Source organism: Barbus barbus (assembly GCF_936440315.1).
Source record: "Barbus barbus genome assembly, chromosome: 42".
In the NCBI taxonomy this organism is placed as follows: domain Eukaryota; kingdom Metazoa; phylum Chordata; class Actinopteri; order Cypriniformes; family Cyprinidae; genus Barbus; species Barbus barbus.
In genome coordinates, this window is record NC_136720.1 from 23,289,367 (window position 1) to 23,295,781 (window position 6,415).

The window sequence follows — 6,415 nt, forward strand, 5'->3', positions numbered from 1 at the left end:
TTTTATCAGAAATCAAAATTAATGATTAAACTATATAACGCATACATATTTACATGACCCAATTTATCCTGAAATGAATGCATTTGTCCCTGTCAGAGAGGTTTATGTGTGTGCATCTAGGGTTGTGTGTATGTGTGTGTCTTATGACAACATGTCAGCCCACATCACACTCCAAAGTGGCACAAAGGTAAAGGAATGCTCAGCCGCCTGGGAAAATGTGTAGAAGCATGAAATTACCTTGAGCCAAAGATTCCTGCTGCATACCGGTTTTGCATGCCAGTTGACCACAGAGAGACAGAGACAGACTGTTTGTCTCTTGTCTGAGGCAGGTTAAATGTAACGTAAATATTACTTTATTATGGTCTTATTATATCAACTGTTGGCAAATTCAGATTGATGTCCTGCTTTAAGACAGAAACAATGCACCAGCAAAGAGTGAAATTCACAGTTCGGTACAGACATCTAATAAAGTATTTTTGTTATACTAACCTACAAGTATAATGATTGTGTGGTTAATTTATTAATCTTTTATATAAAACTCTTCATTCAGGTGTAGACCTGGCTGCCTACGTGAATATCTCAAACATGACATGACATGTAGCTTTGCAAAGCATTTGGGATTAAATGCTTTTTTTTATATAATACCAAAAACATACTTTGTGGAGAAATATATAGGAAAACAGACAACAATAAGTGTTTATTTTATTTTATTTTATTTTATTTTATTTGTATTTTATTTTTTATTTTATTTTATACTGACCCCTCTTGATGAGAGAGTCAAGGAATCATTCACTCAACCGATTCCTTCTAATTCAATCATTATTGGCTTCAAAAGCGGCTACTCAACTGAGACTGCACTGCTCTCGATTACTGAAGCCCTGAGACTGGCAAGAGCGGCTTCCAAATCCTCAGTACTCATCTTGCTGGATCTGTCTGCTGCTTTTGACACTGTTAACCACCAGATCCTCCTGTCCACCCTCATGAAGATGATGTCCTCATGTCTCAGGAACCACACTCCAGTGGTTCAAGTCTTACCTGTAGGTCCTTCAGGGTGTTATGGAGGGGTGAGGTTTCTAAGTCACAACTTCTTGCTTCTGGGGTTCCTCAAGGCTCAGTGCTTGGACCACTTCTCTTCTCCATACATGTCATCTTTAGGATCTGTCATTCAGAACAGAAGCATGGCTTTTCCTATTATTGCTATGCTGATGACACTCAACTCTACTTCTCATTCCAACCAGATGATCCGACAGTAGCCGTTCGCATTGCAGTCTGTCTGACAGACATTTCTGGCTGGATGAAGGTTCGTCACCTTCATCACCTTCACCTTCGCCAACCCAGCACTTCATCAGAACCTCTCTATACAGATAGGTTCGTCAACCATAACTCTTTCCAGGACAGCCAGGAATCTTGGAGTTGTGATGGATGATCAGTTAAACTTGACAGACCATATTGCTACAACGGCCCAGTCCTGCAGGTTTGCCTTATACAACATTAGGAAGATTAGACCCTTCCTAACAGAACAGACTGCACAACTCCTTGTCCAAGCTCTTGTTCTCTCCAGACTGGACTTTTGTAATGCTCTCTTGGCAGGCCTTCTGACACTGATCCAGAATGCAGCAGCCAGAGTGGTCTTCAACGAGCCGAAGAAAGCTCATGTTACACCTCTCTTCATCAGCTTGCACTGGTTGCCAATAGCCACACGCAAGAATTTCAAGGTACTGATGCCTGCCTACAAGACAACCACTGGTGCTACACCAATATACCTAAACTCGCTAGTTCAGACCTACGCACCCTCCAGAAGCTTACGTTCTGCAAATGAACGATGCCTCATGGTGCCATCCCAAAGAGGCACAAAATCACTCTCACAGACCTTTTCCTGGAAGCTGGTGGAATGACCTGCCTATCTCAATCCAAGCAGCTGAGTCTTTAGCCATTTTCAAAAAACATCTAAAGACACTATTTTTTCACCATCACCTGACCAATTAATACTATCACTTACCTATTCTATTCTATTCTATTCTATTCTATTCGTTTTGGTCTAATTTATTTATTTTAAAAAAATCCTTGCTACCTACACTGTGCTAGACTAACTGAGACTTGTCTCAGCACTTGTATATTGTTGCTCTGTCGTTGGTCTGTTTGGTCTGTCGCTTTGGATAAAACCATCTGCCAAATGACTAAATGTAAATGTAAATGTAAATGATTGCAACAAGTGAGTCACTGATTCGCTTACTCAACTGATTAATTTAAACACACTTATACAATCAGGATTGAAACAAGTGACTGTCTTTATGAGTGAGTCATTGAATCACTCACTCGATTCACTCAACCGATTCATTTAAACACAATAATCCAATCAGGACTGGAACAAGTGACTGTTGCTGCATCAAATGTTGAATACTTCCCTGCTTTATAGTATGCGAAGAACAGTATGCCAAAAGAGTAGTATGTCCAAAAGAGTATCTAGATCCAACTCCTCCCACATATAACTAAACCTACCCGTCTCCACCCCCTGATCCCTAAACCCACCCATTCCCACGCCTAAACCTACCCATCTCCACCCCCTAGATGTGGAGCCAACCCCACCTCCTGGATCTTTGTTCTGCAGTGAGGGGCTATTGTCTTTATGGGGCAGTCGTGGCCTAACGGATAGAGAGTCGGACTTGTAACCCGAAGGTCATGGTTTGAGTCTCAGGTCCGGCAGGAATTGTCAGTGGGGGGAGTGAATAACCAGCGCTCTCTCCACCTCAATATCACGACTGCGGTGAGACCCTTGAGCAAGGCACTGAACCCCCAACTGGTCCCCGGGCGCCGCAACATTGGCTGCCCACTGCTCTAGGTGTGTGTTCACTTGGATGGGTAAAATGCAGAGCACAAATTCCAAGTATGGGCAAGGGCGTAGGTTTGCTTTTGACATTGGTGGGGACATAAACCCAAGTACAAGTTGTTTTTTATTTTGTGGATATTTCAGCTAACAGTTTGATTTGTACACTCAGTTCAACAACATTAATTTAAAGACTGTCCACGGTGACTCGGGACACTGTTTCAAATCCTGCTGCAACACAGAGTGCCACTTACGTGGTTTACCATAAAATCACATTATATTTGTCCCAAATTATTGTTAATGTTAATAATGACTTTATCCTAGGCTGGAAGTGTATCTTTCCGCACAACCTTTTTCTGTCCATGCTTTAGGGAGCTAATAATAGCCATAGATTGCACTTTCTTTTTCCGTTTGCTCTGTTTTGTCAAACACCGTATTTCAAACTCATCGATGCAATTTTGTTCATTTCCGAAGTGAAACTGATATTTTCCGATATGAACTGTTTTGGACTGCTGTCTTGAATTAGATGCAATACCTGTGAGTTGTTCTAAACGCGGCTGCGCTTCTCATCCGTTGTGCGACTACATTCCGCCAGTGCAGTTTTCTAACGTAGCCTATTTACTTTAACTTCTTAGATAATATCAATGGTATGACTTTTCAGATGCGTCTGAAATTACAAAAACATTTCACTTTTTCACTTTCATATAGGCCTACATATATTTAATTGTCTGACCAAAATGATTGCTAGGGACAGTTTGGCAGTCGCTGGATATTGGTAGGGACGTGTCCCTGGCGGCCCCCCCTAATTCTACGCCCCTGAGTATGGGTCGCCATACTTGGCCACACGTCACTTTACTTTCACTTTCAATTTATGAGTGAGTCATTGAATCATTCACGCAACAGATTTATTCAAACACACTGATTCAATCAAGATCGAAACAAGTCTTTGAGTGAGTCATTGAATTATTCACTCAACGAATTCATTCAAACACAATGATTCTGTGAGGATTTAAACACCACTGCTGTGCTGCTCTGATATGTGTAGATCTATTTATCTCTATATGTGTTTTTCAAATAATTGTATAGTTTTGTAAAAATGCATTAAAATTATTTTTTGTTTTACAAAATAAAAAATATAACTTTAATATAAATACATTTCACAAATGTTTAAAAGAACTTTAACACTCTTGTTTATATGAATTAAATAATTTATTTTAGGCCAATGATGAAAACAATATTTAGGGACAAAAGAGTTTTTGTTTTCGGAGATGATGCTCTCACACTCACTCATGGGATAAAACCACACCGGGATGCCATCTGGAGTATGGATGGACATTACACGGCTCTAGGGTGGGGTGTCCAGTATAAAGGCAAGCCTGACTTCAGTCATAAGCAAAGAGTCACATAGGCTGGATTTCTGGAGGGTGAGATCACATCCTCAATCACATCTCCAAACAGAGGAAGATCAGTAGAAACTCACACATTATGAGGAAACACTACAATGTGAATTAGACAGCACTTCAGTGAGTGTGTACATTTGCCATCTGCTATTTTTTCAATGCACTCTTACCACTTGATGTCTTTTAGACAACATTATAACATCTTAAGCATTCATTCTCCACCCAGACCAAACAAACTGAAAATGAAGTCTCAGGATTGCACTCATGTAAAGTTCACTTTCTAAGCCCCACTCGTGTCCGGAACATGAAGGATACAGTACAGCTGGAAAGATTTGATTAGTCACAGACGTCTGTGTGGGTGTGGTCCCATTGTAGCGAGGAAGCTGATTGGTTATATACACCACTTTGGAATTTAATCTCACAATAAACAGGACTTGAATGAAGGACAAAAGGAAATGGCTAGGAAGAGACTGACATTCAAACACCAAGACAAAAATCAGCAGTTGTTTTCTAAACAGCGCTCGGATCAAAGCGGACCTCTGATTAGTCACAGACATCAAGCTAGTCGATGCGAAACAGCAGAGGTTGATACAGAGGGTAGATGTTTCTCAGCCCAGCGCTGTGTTCCTGCTGCGTCCCCCCCAGCCTTCCGCCACATAAAGGGCCCACTGTGAGCCAGCTACAGCTTTAGATTCTAATTCTCCTGATTGGCTTATTGCTTTATTGAATCCCTGGACTCTGCTGATGGCAGCCACAAACCAGAGAAGACCCGTCACCAAATAAGGAAGAAGACAGAATATCTTCACACTGACATGACACGTATACACTATTTTCTTATTTTTTTCTTTATTTTTTTACTTTATTGATATTATTTATTACTTTTATTTTATTGTATTATTTTCATAAAGTCTACATATCCAATATATAAAATCAAGTAAATAAATAAATAAATAATACAGAATAAAAATGCATAAATAAAATAATAACAATCACAACAACAACAATAATACAAGTATTATTATTATTATTAAAAATAAACATAAAAATGCATAAGTAAAAATAAATTAATAATTTAATGTTAAATTATAGTTACAGTAATCAGTACAGTATCTTTTATTGTTTATAAAAAATAAACAAAAATCTTACATCAGGGATTTGTTCACAGTTATCTTCATCCCACATGATCTACTTGTCAATAACTTACATAAAGGGGTCCATATCTTATTAAATACATTTACGTCAGTTTTTCCAAAGCAAGAATACAAGACATTTCTTTGATCCACTTTGAGTGCTTTACCATGCTAAAGAAATAACATGCTTAGTCTGTTATAAACTGAAATCTATGAGCTTACAAATGCTTGCAGAGTAAATTTAGCTAATACTCTCTTCATGGCAACTGTTTAAATACAGTTTTTTCCTTCTAAAGCACTAGCAATCACTTTTACCTGTTTTTTCCATTACCTGCCCACATTCATTCCAGTTCATATCTCTGTATCGGCCTTTGTCAAAGATTACATAATCTTTCATTCTATTTAAACATTCCAGCCTTATCAGCAGGAAATGGCATTACAAGAACAAGATCAGCAAAGATGAGAAGGTGATGATATCCTCAGATCTTTATTATGTAAACGGTTGGAGAATTCATTTTATGGTGAAAATGAAAAGGACACGTATGCACTAGTATGCACAGCTCTCCTGCTCTCTGAGAGTGTGCCATAAACCAGCAAAAACATCTAAAAGTCTCACTTCAAAAACTCATAAAACCAAAAAAAATAACTCGATGCTCTTCGCCCGTCCCACACTCCAAGAATAGATTTCCCATACCAAAATGGGCAGATCTGATTTTCCCATGATTCAGTGAAAAATACTGCTGTTTTTCTAGCATAGAGCAGTACATGTTCTCCACAACATTACAGTATCGCTCTGTGATTGCTCAAGAAAACCAGCATAAATGGTGTGTGTTCTGGGGAGCTCATGAGAATGACCGCTTGCTAATACTCATCAAACTCAAATAATCCATTCCCACACAGACTGCTTGAGTTCATCTTCACAGATAGTCTAATAATAACTGATGCCCCCTGGAAAATCTCTGTCGACCTTCTCCGCAAGGTCAAGCCAGAGGAGGTTCTTGACCCTTCCCAGCAGCCACTGATTCAGTGAGGAGTAGCAGAGACGTTCTTTCATTGTTAAT